The 14,766-nt window shown below is 40.2% G+C and overlaps 1 long non-coding RNA gene across 1 annotated transcript; it reads right to left on the bottom strand.

Moving 5' to 3' along the window:
* Nucleotides 1–200: 200 nt before the first annotated feature.
* LOC139583337 (uncharacterized) lies at nucleotides 201–1,765 on the bottom strand. Its single transcript, XR_011676528.1, has 2 exons — nucleotides 1,422–1,765; nucleotides 201–1,066 (listed from the first exon to the last, which is right to left on the bottom strand). It is a non-coding gene; the product is annotated as an uncharacterized lncRNA (long non-coding RNA).
* Between the last annotated feature and the right edge of the window lie 13,001 nt (nucleotides 1,766–14,766).

The following is a 14,766-nucleotide window of genomic DNA, read 5'->3' as shown; positions in this document are numbered from 1 at the left end:
AATCTTTACTCCTGAACTTATTTAGGCTTGCCATAATAAAGGGGTTGAACACATACTGACTCGAGACATTTCATCTTTTCAATTTTATGTCTAAAAACATAATTCCACATTGAGTGTAGACCAGTGACACAAAATCTCAATGTAGTCCATTTTAATGAGGTATGTAAAATGTTGGACAAATAAGACCAAAACATTTCATGGAAAATGAATGTAAAGGTTTTTATTACAGTGTAATTAACCTTATATTCAGTCTCAATTGTTTCTTTGATTTAACACTCAACATAAAAACTGACACAATAACTTCTAAATAGATATAAACTGAAAATAGATAATATTGTTATTCTGGTAACTGCACAAAAGATGCAGAGAAACAGTGACTAGTAGATGTTAACACCATTCTGCCATCATGTAGACTTCCTGCACCAACTTCCTGTCTTGTATCAGACCACAGTCTTTCTAACTAACTGTGTCTTCTCTCCTCAGTCATCATTGACTTTATATGGTCTTAAACTACCTTCAGTAGGCTAGTTGAACTCAGCAGTTCCTCTATACTGGAACCCATTAAACAGATGCTCTGTGAACTCAACACTCAAAATAAATGGTAACCCTAACCCTAACCCTACATCATCATATCACCACTATAGTAACAGTTAAACACTTTTCATCCCAGCAAATTCTACAAATACGCAGATAATCAAAGAGCACACAATTATAAAGGTAAATAAAGTACCAATAGAAAACAGATACACAATGACAATACTGAACATAAAAACACTTAATAACCATTGGAAAATTAACATGCACCTCTTTAATTCACTTGTGCATAAAGCCCATCTAGGTTGTTAAGGTGTTGTACCTTGTCCCCTCTCCCGGTCACATTGACTTCAGCGTACTCACTCTCCTGTCCCTGGACCCTGTCCTGGGCTGCAGCTGGGGTCTCTTTGGTCTGTAGTTTGCAGAAGTCTATGTCACCGTAGTGGATCTCTTCAGGCTGGTCTTCTGCACGTTCCTCTGGTTCCTCTCCGGCTGTGGCCTGGTTAGTACACACTGTCCCAACCGGGGAGTTCTGTGGAGAGAACACAGAGAGAGGAGCAGGTGGAAAGCTCTAAGCTCAGTCATGTGTAAAACTCTAATGTCAGCAGGTTACACAACACAGACTGAGGGGATGTCAATGAAAATGTCAGTAAAATTGACAGGTGTAAAGAGTTACATTTTGCCAGTAAACACTGTCAAAGTCCAACAGCTATTCTGTTATCATTCCATATTCTTACAGGACGTGGCATTGCTATCGGTGTGGTCATCTCCCCTGAACTTCCTCTGAAATGATGTTAACCTCATGGCTTTAAATAGTTTCTGTATTAATTCAGTACTTCCTTAAATACACTTTGTAGATGGTTTTGAAAGTTGAGCCTTATTCCCACCTGTCCCTGTGGATTGTCTGTCCTTTCAAGTCCATCGTGGAGCCTCGAGTTTCTTAATGGGTTCCAGTATAGAGGAACTGCTGAGTTCAACTAGCCAACTGAAGGCAGTTTAAGTCCATATGAAGTCAATGATGACTGAGGACAGAAGACACAGTTAGTTAGAAAGACTGTGGTCTGATACAAGACAGGAAGTTGGTGAAGGAAATCTACATGACGGCAGATTGGTGTCAACATCTACTAGTCACTGTTTCTCTTATTTTGTGCAGTTCCCAGAATAACAATATTATCTATTTTCAGTTTGTATCTATTTAGAAGTTATTGTGTAAGTTTTTATGTTGAATGTTAAATCGAATAAACAATTGAGACTGAATATAAGGTTGTTTATTAATTGCCCTGTAATTAAAACCTTTACATTCAATTTCCATGAAATCCGTTGGTCTTTTTGGTCCAACATTTAACATATCTCATTAAAATTGATTAAATTGAGATTTTGTGTCACTGTTCTACACACAATGTGGAATTATGTTTTTTAGACATAAAAATGAAAAGCTGAAAGTCAATATGTATTCAACACCTTTTCTATGGCAAGCCTAAATAAGTTCAGAAGTAAAGATTTGCTTAACTAGTCACATGAGTTGCATGGATTCACTCTGTGTTCAATACTCGTGTTTAACATGATTTTTAATGACTACCTCATCTCTGTACCCCACACTTACAATTTTCTGTAAGGTCCCTTAGTCAAGCAGCAACTTTCAAACAGATATAACCAGCTTTTCCATTGCCTCACAAAGACGGGAACCTGTTGGTAGATGGGTAAAAATAAAATAAATCTGACATTGAATATCCCTTTGAGCGTAGTGAGTTTATTAATTACACTTTGGATGGTTTATCAATACACCCAATCACTACAAAGATACAAGCATCCTTCCTAACTCAGTCGCCGGAGAGGAAAGAAACAGCTCAGGGATTTCACCCACAGGCACCTTAATTGGGGAGAACGTACTCATGGTAATGGCTGGAGCAGAACAGGTGGAATGGTATCAAATACATCCAACACGTTTTCCATGTGTTTGATTCCATTTTCTCCGTTCCAGACATTATTATGAGTTGTCTTCCCCTCAGCAGCCTCCACTGATTTCACCATGACGCCAGTGGTGACTTTAAAACCGTTACAGAGTTTAATGGCTGTGATTGGAGAAAACTGAGGATTGATCAACAACATTGTACTTACCCCACAATACTAACCTAATTGATAGAGTGAAAAGAAGGAAACATGTACAGAAAAAAATATTCCAAAACATGCATTCTGTTTGCAATAAGGCACTAAAGTAAAACTGCAAAACATTTGGCCAAGAAATTCACTCTATGTCCAACACAACATATCGTTGAGTACCACTCTAAATATTTTCAAGCATGGTGATGGCTGCAATATGTTATGGGTATGCTTGTCATCAAGTTTTTTTAGGATAAAAATAAATGGAATAGAGCTAAGCAAAGGCAAAACTCTAGAGAAAAACCTGGTTTAGTCTTCTTTTCAAAAGACACTGGGACACAAATTCACCTTTCAGAAGGACAATAACCTAAAACAAAAAGCCAAATATACACCAGTTGCTTACTATGACAACATTGAATGTTCCTGAGTGGCCTAATTACAGTTTGATTGGCTTGAAAATCTATGACAAGACTTGAAAAAGGCTTTCTAGCAATGATCAACAACCAATTTGAAAGAGCTTGAATATTTTTTTTAAGAATAATGTGGAAATACTGTTCATTTCAGATGTGCAAAGCTCTTATAGACTTACCAAGATAGACTCACAGCTGTTTTTTATGTATTTTTATTTAACCAGGTAGGCAAGTTGAGAGCAAGTTCTCATTTACAACTGCGACCTGGCCAAAATAAAGCAAAGCAGTGCGACACAAACAAGAACACAGAGTTACACGTGGAATAAACAAACATACAGTTCTCATTTACAATAGAAAAAGTCTATATACAGTGTGTGCAAATGAGGTAGGATAAGATAGGTAATGCAATAAATAGGCCATAGTGGCGAAATAATGACAATATAGCAATTAAACACTGGGGTGATAGATGTGCAGAAGATGAGTTTGCAAGTAGATACTGGGGTGCAAAGGAGCAAAATAAATAACAGTTTGGGGATGAGGTAATTGGATGGGCTATTTACAGATGGGCTATGTACAGGTGCAGTGATCTGTGAGCTGCTCTGACAGCTGGTGCTTAAAGTTAGTGAGGGAGATATGATTATCCAAATAGCAGTTTGTTCCATTCATTGGCAGCAGAGAACTGGAAGGAGAGGCGACCAAAGGCGACCAAGCTATTCTGGAAATGACATCGACGAAGTCGAGGATCAGTAGGATGGTCAGTTTTACAAGGGTATGTTAGGCAGCATGAGTGAAGGATGCTTTGTTGCAAAATAGGAAGCCGATTAAAGATTTAATTTTGGATTGAAGATGTTTAATGTGAGTCTGGAAGGAGGGTTTACAGTCTAACCAGACACCTAGGTATTTGTAGTTGTCCACATATTCTAGGTCAGAACCGTCCAGAGTAGTGATGCTGTTTAGAGTTGCCCTGCCCTATACAAAACACTCACAAAATTTGAGTTTGCTATTCACAATAAGCATTGCTTGATGTGAACCGTACCTCGAACAAAAGAGATCTCAGAAGACCTAAGATTAAGAATTGTTGACTTGCATAAATCTGGAAAGGGTTACAAAAGTATCTCTAAAAGCCTTGATGTTCATTAGTCCACAGTAAGACGAATTGTCAATAAATGGAGAAAGTTCAGCAATGTTGCTACTCTCCCTAGGACTGGCCTTCCTGCAAAGATGACTGCAAGAGCACAGCGCAGAATGCTCAGTGAGGTTAAGAAGAATCCTAGAGTGTCAGCTAAAGACTTACAGCAATCTCTGGAACATGCTAACATCTCTGTTGACGAGTCAACGATACGTAAAACACTGAACAAAAATGGTGTTCATGGGAGGACACCACAGAAGAAGCCACTGCTGTCCAAAAAAAATACATTGCTGCATGTCTAAAGTTCGCAAAAGGGCACCTGGATGTTTCACAGCGCTACTGGCAAAATATTCTGTGGACAGATTAAACTAAAGTTGGGTTGTTTGGAAGGAACACACAACACTATGTGTGGAGAAAAAAAGGCACAACACACCAACATCAAAACCTCATCCCAACTGTAAAGTGTGGTGGAGGGAGCATCATGGTTTGGGTCTGCTTTGCTTCCACAGTGCCTGGACAGCTTGCTATCATTGACGGAAAAATGAATTCCCAAGTTTATCAAGACTTTTTGCAGCAGAATGTAAGGCTATCTGTCCGCCAATTGAAGGTCAACAGAAGTTGAGTGATGCAACAGGACAACAAACCAAAACACATAAGTACATCAACAACAGAATGGCTTCATCAGAAGAAAATACTCCTTCTGGAGTGACCCAGACAGAGTCCTGACCTCAACCCGATTGCGATGCAGTGGCATGACCTCAAGAGATCAGTTCACACCAGACATCACAAGAATATTGTTGAACTGAAACAGTTCTACAGAAAACGTTTGGTTGAGGTTATTGCTTCCAAAGGAGGGTAAACCAGTTATAAAATCCAAAGGTTCACATGCTTTTCCCACCCTGCACTGTGAATGTTTACTCGGTGTGTTCAATAAAGACGTGAAAACGTATAATTGTTTGTGTGTTGTTAGTTTAAGCAGACTGTGTTTGTCTGTTGTTGTGACTTAGATGAAGATCAGATCAAATTGTATGACCAATTTAAGCAGAAGTCCAGGTAATTCCAAAGGGTTCACATACTTTTTCTTGCCACTGTAAGCTCAGGGTACCAAATGCTGTCTTCCAACCCTAGTTAGGAGAGCATTTTCTTAACAATATCCCTTTTACCTAACCTATTTGTATTTATTTATTTTAATTTAAGTCAGTTAAGAACACATTCTTATTCACAACGACGGTCTACCTCGGACAAACCCGGACAACATTGGGCCAGTTTTGCACCCCCCTATGGGACTCCCAATCACAGTCAGATGTGATGCAGCCTGGATTCAAACCAGGTACTGTAGTGAATCCTCTAACACTGAGATGCAGTGTCTTAGACCCCTGCACCACTCGGGAGCCCTAAACATTAACCTCAGTCTCCTAACAATCTACGTTCATTCTCCTAACATGCTGCATAAGTTCTCGTAAACTGCTACGAAAAGTAAATTCCGTATCAAAGTGGAGTTCATGATGGTTCATGATTTAACTATATTTTTAAATCCCACACATATTCCTATTCAAGCCTGGCAAGAATCAACTACTTCACAGTGTCTTCTGTCATTTTGTATATTCAAAATAAATGAAAGGAAATTAATTATGAGTAATGAGATTCAATATGTTCTAAAGTACTGCTGTTTGTTCATGTATTATCTTCACAACTGAATGACATAGTGTATTTGATATGAGGATGGTTCAATGCAATGTGTTGTGTGAGTTAAGCTACTCTACCAGTAAGTGTATGTTTGTACTGTTTCAGGTGATCAGTAGTGTGTGAGTTCTCACATGGCTTGTCCTGAGAACATGTTTTTTCTCATTGGTCTCTTTATGTCAGGTGAGTCTTACACACAGCAACAACTAGTTATGAATCAGACAGAGGAATAAGCACAAGTGATGATATTTCATGGTATGAGCTATATTCCCATCTGTCTCAATGTATAGAAAAGTGTACAGTTGACTCCTGATAAGTATAGTTTAATAGTCTGGATTCAAACATTCTGTGCTCCAGATATGTGCATGATCCAGTTTAGGGAATGGAGTCGTGACATCAGGAATCACCTGTACATTGAAATGAGCTCATCTTTTTTTGCTGCAGAAAGAGAGATTGACTGTATTAAAAAGATCACATAACCTCCCTGATGTTGTCCTTCATATTCCAGGTGTTTTGGCCTGTTTGGCCAATGAGATTTGATCGCCACAATGCCAGATAGACTGGATGTACTGACTGGCTCCTGTATGCAAATCCCATGTGCTTTTGATATTCCTTACTATAAATGTAACAGCACAATACTTACCTCTGGAGTGTGGATTAAAGAATTACCAGTCTTTGGTTGGCGTCCGGACAATGTGATAATTAACAGCAGTAAGATGGTCAACAGATATCAAGGGAAGATACCTGGAAACATGTCCCAGAAGAACTGCACCACAGTCCTCTTCAATGTTGCCACCAGTTACTCTGATAAATCGCCCTTCAGAATTGAGAGTCAATCATTCAAAGCAACAGACACTCAAAAAGTCTGTTTATATACTGTAGTTGTCAATGGTAAGGAGAGACAGACTGTTTAGCATTTATACATTTTTCTAAAATGATATGAATAGAATAAGACCAAGTAGGCAGTGTGTCTGTCAGTGTAAAATATATTTATCTACAATATATTACAGATTTGCCTTCCAGTCCCATCATTACTGTCTCAGGTGAGGTGAGGGAAGGGACCCCTGTCAGTTTGAACTGCTCTGCTGTCGCTCCCTGTCCTGAACACCCCCCTGAGCTGACATGGACTCTCCCAACACAGTTCACACCTGACAACCAACTGCAGGAGAATCCAGACCAAACCAAATCAGTTCTCTCCACGGTGACCTTCACTCCATCAAACCTTCATCATGAGAAGAACATCACTTGTACTGCAGTCTACCCAGTAGGGACAAGCAACAAGACAGCTGAACATAACATGATGCTTAACGTTTCATGTAAGATTTAGTCACCGGTTCCTGTAGAATAGATAATTCTATCATGTTTTCACTGATGATTGTAATAGAGTGGTTTTGATGAGACTATTCAATATACCATATCAGATACATTCTAAATGAACCCCTCTCCCTCAGTCTCTCCTAAGGACACCTCTGCCTCCATCAGTCCAGCTGATCCGGTATCAGTGGGCAGCTGTGTTAATCTGACCTGCAGCAGTACAGCCAACCCTCCTGTGACAACCTTCACCTGATCAGTGGGGGTAAACCAATACAGGTAGCATCTGGACAGAGTTACACCCTGAATGTGACTGTTGGCAATCAAGTGCACTACTAGCGTGAATCAATACATGACCAAGGACTTGAGAAGTCACAGGAAGTGCTGCTTGCTATTGAAAGTAAAACAGGTGGCATAATCTTAGGTTAGATATACTTTAGAGATCTTTATGTGAGAAATTACCATAATATGTGCTGTATTTTCAGGGCAAGAAGAGCCTGTTAACCCAATGTTTTTTGGGGTTGCAGCAGGAACTCTGGGGGTCTTTTTGCTTATCAGCCTGATCAGTCTTTTTGGATGGTAAAAACTCTTCCTGGCACCAATGCAAAACTATGTATTTATGTTGTGTTCATTGCATATGAAAACCTTCTCAGTGCATTCAGAAGGCCTTTCTAAATGTCTTCCAGGAGGAGAAAACCTAGGTTCAATCATGGACTTAAACGAACAAGCAATGCCCTGAGACAGATGGCAATACGGCTCAACTTTAAAAACCCATCCACAAAGTGCATTTAAGGAAAAACTGAATTAATGCTGAAACTATCCAGCCATGAGGTTAACATCATTTTAGAGGAAGTTTAGGGGGAGATGACCACACCGATAGCAATGCCACGTCCTGTAAGAACATAGAATGATAACAGAATAGCTGTTGGACTTTGAAAGTGTTTACTTTGACTGTGAAGCATTTAGATTGTACTAGATTGTACAAAATGCCAATCAACAATGTAACTCTTCTGTCAGATGAATTTACATTTTCATTGACATCCCCTCAGTATGTGTTGTGTAACCTGCTGAGCTTAGAGCTTTACACCTGTCTCTCTCTTAGTTGGAGAGACAGTGGTCTGATACAAGACAGGAAGTTGGTGCAGTAAGTCTACATGATGGCAGAATGGTGTTAACATCTACTAGTCACTGTTTCTCTGCATCTTTTGTGCAGTTACCAGAATAACAATATCATATATTTTCAGTTTATATCTATTTAAAATGTATCGTGTCGGTTTTTATGTTGAGTGTTATTAACTGCCTTGCTCAGGGGCATAACGACAGATTTTTACTTTGTCAGCTCGGGGATTCGATCCAGCAACCTTCCGGTTACTGGCACTAATGCTCTAACTACTAGGCTAGTAAAAGATAAAACAAAGTAAAAATATGCGTTTTTTTTCTTTCTTTTTTTTTCTCGGTATCTTTGAAATACAAGAGAAAGGCCACAATGTATTATTCCAGTTTAGTCGCAATTTAGATTTTGGCCAATAGATGGCAGAGTTTTAGACTGATCCTATGAACCATTGCATTTCTGTTCAAAATGTTGTATCAAGTCTGCCCAAATATGCCTAATTGGTCACTATATACATTTTCAAGTACATAACTGTGCACTCTACTCAAACAATAACATGGTATGTTTTCACTGTAAAAGCTACTGTAAATTAGACAGTGCCGTTAAAGTGGTTCCTCGTTTAAGACTCGCGGTGTAAGCTCACAACTTTTAGAGGTACACAGCATCACGGCCTCATTGCTCCATACCAATACAAGGGGGAGTTAGAGCACTCATTATGCATTTGGGTCCCAAGTTTTTTATATGACCAATTATATCGAGTGGTTCCAATGACGAATTTGATGTGAGCCACACATCCCTGGTGACTTTCTTCAGCAAAGATAGCTGACAAAAAAGCACATTTAAGTAATTATAACATCATAACGAGTCAAGCAAAAAACATACAATTGAGAGGAATGTGTTAGTTAATGTAGAGACGAAAGATTGTGCGTATTTCTTTGTCATAAAGTTAATTTACGAAAATCGCTATTTAGCAAGTTATTTTTCAGTCATATCCAATACCAGGTGTATCAAACTCCATTCTTTGAATGATGCTGTGTCTGCATGTATGTATTACAATTATACACTTCAACAGTGTTTACCACTCTTGCTCCTGGGACATCAATGATTACACATTGTAACTATGCAATAGACTGGAAACATGATTTAAGTAAAGGCTGACTTGTAATTCATATATACAGAATAAAAAACAGTACATACTGCCAGCACGCCCACAAGCGAGCTACTCAGGCGGAGAATGAAGCGTGGAACGAGATTGGAGTAACAATCCAGGCTATTTGCTCTGGTACCGGCATAATAATGTAATGAAACAAGCAGGGAGCGAGTTTCAAACCCTCAACATTCTAGCCTGAAGTCCAGCATGCTATCGCCTGTGCCCAAATGTATTAATTGGGGTTGGGGCCGATTGTGGCTAAAAACACGTTATCAATTGGAATCGTTAACATGTGGAAAGGGGGAAAAGTATTATTTATTTGTTTTTCACAAGCATAGCAGGATGTGCTATTAGCCGAACAATAGACTATTCAACCTTTACTAAATAAATGTCTAATAACCGAGCTAGGTGTGAAACTCCCCTCCCCCTCCCCAACTTGAGCTAGGTGTGAACCCCCCTCCCCAACTTGCAACAAATAATTTGTATCTATCTTTCCACATCTACCTACACACGTATCTACCTACACACGGTTAAGGTTCTGAAAAAAATATATATATATATTGGCTCCCGAGTTGCTCCTGAGTAGCGCAGCGGTCTAAGGCACTGCATCTCGTTGCAAGACGCTTTACTACAGTCCCTGGTTCGAATTCAGGCTGTATCACATCCGACCGTGATTGGGAGTGCCATAGGGCGGTGCACAAGTGGCCCAGCGTCATCTGGGTTTGGCCGTATACTGTACACCTACCATATGCGAAATGAGTTTCACTAGTGTTGAGTAATGTTCTGTTAAAAATTGTGAAGGTCTTATTTATTTCAAGAGCATATTGAAGTTAGAAACAAAAGCCTACAACTATTTTATCACCGTTTCGCGCAGCTCTGAGACAAGCGTGGGGACTGGTCTTGATAAATTAATGAGATTTTTTTTCTCCACCTAATCTCCGTTTGGGTATTGGTTAGACAAGAATTAGAAAATGAGTGTGCAGAAACGTTATGCTCTTAGTGTATCCTTTATTTAACTAGGCAAGTCAGTTAATTAAGAACAAATTCTTATTTACAAGGACAGCCTACTCCTTCCTCCCCGTAGGGGAATTGAACCCGGTCTCCCACGTGCCCTACCGGAATTCTATAGCTAAATAGCCCAGTACTGTACTGCCGACCATTACGTTGTACAGCGCCATATTTTCCGTTCCATCCTAAAGTAAACCCAGAGGGTTTTTTGTTTTTCTTGGAATAGAAAAAACATGATATGAATCAAAATAATTAAGCAAGTACCAGTCAAAGGTTTGGACACACCTACTCATTCCAAGATTGTTCTTTATTTTTACTATTTTCTACATTGTAGAATAATAGTGAAGAATTCACAACTATAAAATAACACATATGGAACCAGTTAAGTACAAATTCTTATGTACAAGACAGTCTACTCCTTCCTCCCCGTCAGGGATTTGAACCCCAGTCTCCCGTGTGCTCCGCATTCTGTAGTATAGACATGGCCTGCGCTACCTTATGTAAGGAATTAGGCACTTTCCCATGTTTACTACAGTATGTATTGTAGACTGCACAGTAGCCTAATAAACAAATGCAGGTGGCTTATATCTTCAAAATGCTTTAAATGTTTTATTATCCAAATGTAAAAGCATATACTGCACAGTACTGTATTTCTTCATCAGCATTTTTATGCTTTCGTTAAAATAAATGATAAAAATACTCTTTTCAAAATGCAGATATTGATTTAGTTATGGATCCATAATGAATTACTATGGGAATAAATATCACTGATTTACAGAAATATTGGAACAAAGTTGTCTAATGAAAGAAAACAATGTAGAATCCTCCAATCCTCATGCTGTAGCCTACACCTGACCGTCACGTTGTACAGCACCATATTTTACATTACATCCTAACGGAAACCCTGAGGGTTTCGTTTTTCGTTTTCTCAGAATAGCAACACCATAATAATAATCAATTTAATTAAGCCACATTTCTTAGAATCAATCCAATTTACACTGTTATTACAAAAAAAGTTTTTAATTCTCTGATAACGGAAGACTATCAAATGTTTCTCAAAGATGCCCTCTGGTGGTCAAACGAGTAATAACTTGCATTAACATTATTAGATAGCAGTTTGTCTCTGTGAATGGTTTGTCCTCTGACAAATCAACTGTACATTTCGGTGTTCCTCAAGGTTCCGTTTTAGGACCACTATTGTTTTCACTATATATTTTACCTCTTGGGGATGTCATTCGAAAACATAATGTTAACTTTCACTGCTATGCAGATGACACACAGCTGTACATTTCAATGAAACATGGTGAAGCCCCAAAATTGCCCTCGCTGGAAGCCTGTGTTTCAGACATAAGGAAGTGGATGGCTGAAAACGTTCTACTTTTAAACTCGGACAAAACAGAGATGCTTGTTCTAGGTCCCAAGAAACAAAGAGATCTTCTGTTGAATCTGACAATTAATCTTGATGGTTGTAAAGTCATCTCAAATAAAACTGTGAAGGACCTCGGTGTTACTCTGGACCCTGATCTCTCTTTTGACGAACATATCAAGACTGTTTCAAGGACAGCTTTTTTCCATCTACGTAACATTGCAAAAATCAGAACATTTCTGTCCAAAAATGATGCAGAAAAATTGATCCATGCTTTTGTTACTTCTAGGTTATACTACTGCAATGCTCTACTTTCCGGCTACCCGGATAAAGCACTAAATAAACTTCAGTTAATGCTAAATACGGCTGCTAGAATCCTGACTAGAACCAAAAAATTTGATCATATTACTCCAGTGCTAACCTCCCTACACTGGCTTCCTGTTAAGGCAAGGGCTGATTTCAAGGTTTTACTGTTAACCTACAAAGCGTTACATGGGCTTGCTCCTACCTATGTTTCCGAGTTGGTCCTGCCGTACATACCTACACGTACGCTACGGTCACAAGACGCAGGCCTCCTAATTGTCCCTAGAATTTCTAAGCAAACAGCTGGAGGCAGGGCTTTCTCCTATAGATCTTAATTTTTATGGAATGGTCTGCCTGCCCATGTGAGAGACGCAGACTCGGTCTCAACCTTTAAGTCTTTACTGAAGACTTATCTCTTCAGTGGGTCATATGATTGAGTGTAGTCTGGCCCAGGAGTGTGAAGGTGAACGGAAAGGCTCTGGAGCAACAAACAGCCTTTGCTATCTCTGCCTGGCCGGTTCCCCTCTCTCCACTGGGATTCTCTGCCTCTAACCCTATTACAGGGGCTGACTCACTAGCTTACTGGTGCTCTTTCATGCCGTCCCTAGGAGGGGTGCGTCACTTGAGTGGGTTGAGTCACTGACGTGATTTTCCTGTCTGGGTTGGCGCCCCCCATTGGGTGTGCCATGGCGGAGATCTTTGTGGGCTATACTCTGCATTGTCTCAGGATGGTAAGTTGGTGGTTGAAGATATCCCTCTAGTGGTGTGGGGGCTGTGCTTTGGCAAAGTGGGTGGGGTTATATCCTTCCTGTTTGGCCCTGTCCGGGGGTATCATTGGATGGGGCCACAGTGTCTCCTGACCCCTCCTGTCTCAGCCTCCAGTATTTATGCTGCAGTAGTTTGTGTCGGGGGGCTAGGGTCAGTTTGTTATATCTGGAGTACTTCTCCTGTCTTATCCGGTGTCCTGTGTGAATTTACGTATGCTCTCTCTAATTCTCTCTTTCTCTCTTTCTTTCTCTCTCTCTCGGAGGACCTGAGCCCTAGGACCATGCCTCAGGATGACCTGGCATGATGACTCCTTGCTGTCCCCAGTCCACCTGGCCGTGCTGCTGCTCCAGTTTCAACTGTTCTGCCTGCGGCTATGGAACCCTGACCTGTTCACCGGACGTGCTACCTGTCCCAGACCTGCTGTTTTCAACTACCTAGAGACCGCAGGAGCGGTAGAGATACTCTTAATGATCGGCTATGAAAAGCCAACTGACATTTACTCCTGAGGTGCTGACTTGCTGCACCCTCGACAACTACTGTGATTATTATTATTTGACCATGCTGGTCATTTATGAACATTTGAACATCTTGGCCATGTTCTGTTGAAATCTCCACCCGGCACAACCAGAAGAGGACTGGCCACCCCTAATAGGCCTGGTTCCTCTCTATGTTTCTTTCTAGGTTTTGGCCTTTCTAGGGAGTTTTCCTAGCCACCGTGCTTCTACACCTACACTGCTTGCTGTTTGGGATTTTAGGCTGGGTTTCTGTACAGCACTTTGAGATATCAGCTGATGTACGAAGGGCTATGTAAATATATTTGATTTGATTTGATTAACAGAAAAAAATGGCTGACAAATAGATAACGTACCACAGACTGCTGCAGCAGGCCGCAAGGTGTGCCGCAGTATGACTCAACTTTGAAAGGAGGAACTACTGTAGATTAACAAGAATTTAAGCTTTCTGCCCATATAAGACATGTTTACATCCTAGGAAATGTTCTTGTTACTTACAACCTCATGCTAATCACATTAGCGCACGTTAGCTCAACCGTCCCGTGGGGGGGGGGGGGACCGATCCCACAGAGGATAAGAAATTATTTTGGTAGTAGGTTAGGAGCAGGGCCAGATTACAGAACGGCCCCTGATAGCATATGATAGCAAAATGTGTAGAATTGCAGGAAATTTGCTTTAAAACAGAAACCTTATCTATCAGCCTCGTGTCAAAATGTGTTCAATAACATTAGAGTAAGCTCCGGATCCCAAATGCGGTTGTCCAACCCAGGTTAGGAGAGCATTTTCCCTAACCCTTTTACCTAACCTTAACCTCAGTCTCCTAACATGATGCATTAATTCTCCTAACCTGCTGCATAAGTTCTCGTAAACTGCTATGAAAAAGTAAATTCCGTATCAAAGAGACGTGAGAAGAGTGTCTCTGTGGCATCCAGCCCACCAGGCTCCTCTTGGCAAATAGACTTCAAAGAGGAAGTTGATGTAGGAGAAGTTGAGTGGTGTGTCAGAATCAGACAGATACAGTTACAGTTACTCTGTTTCATACCAAGTCTGTTTTTCATGTTGAAACATAATGTGACAACCATATGTTTTGTATCAAACTCGAATTTAACCAATGTAACTCTTGAATAAATGAATAGTGGATTTTGGTTCATGATTTAACTATAAGTTTAAATCCCACACACATTCCCATTCAGGCTGGGAGATAGAGGAGAGGGAGATGTTATAATGCCGAAAGTTTCATTTGTTTACTTTAACAATGTGTCGGGGGCGGACTTAGCGATTTGGGGGCCCGTTTCAAAATCCTGCTGACCTGTCCTTACCCCGAGAAAGGGACATTAAATACTGAAGTATTGTTTGAACATAATTTCTCACACACTTATTA

Source organism: Salvelinus alpinus, chromosome 8, assembly GCF_045679555.1.
Source record: "Salvelinus alpinus chromosome 8, SLU_Salpinus.1, whole genome shotgun sequence".
NCBI classification, from domain to species: Eukaryota; Metazoa; Chordata; class Actinopteri; order Salmoniformes; family Salmonidae; genus Salvelinus; species Salvelinus alpinus.
Note: the sequence above shows the minus strand (reverse complement) of the source record. Positions and strands in the feature narration are given on the sequence as shown.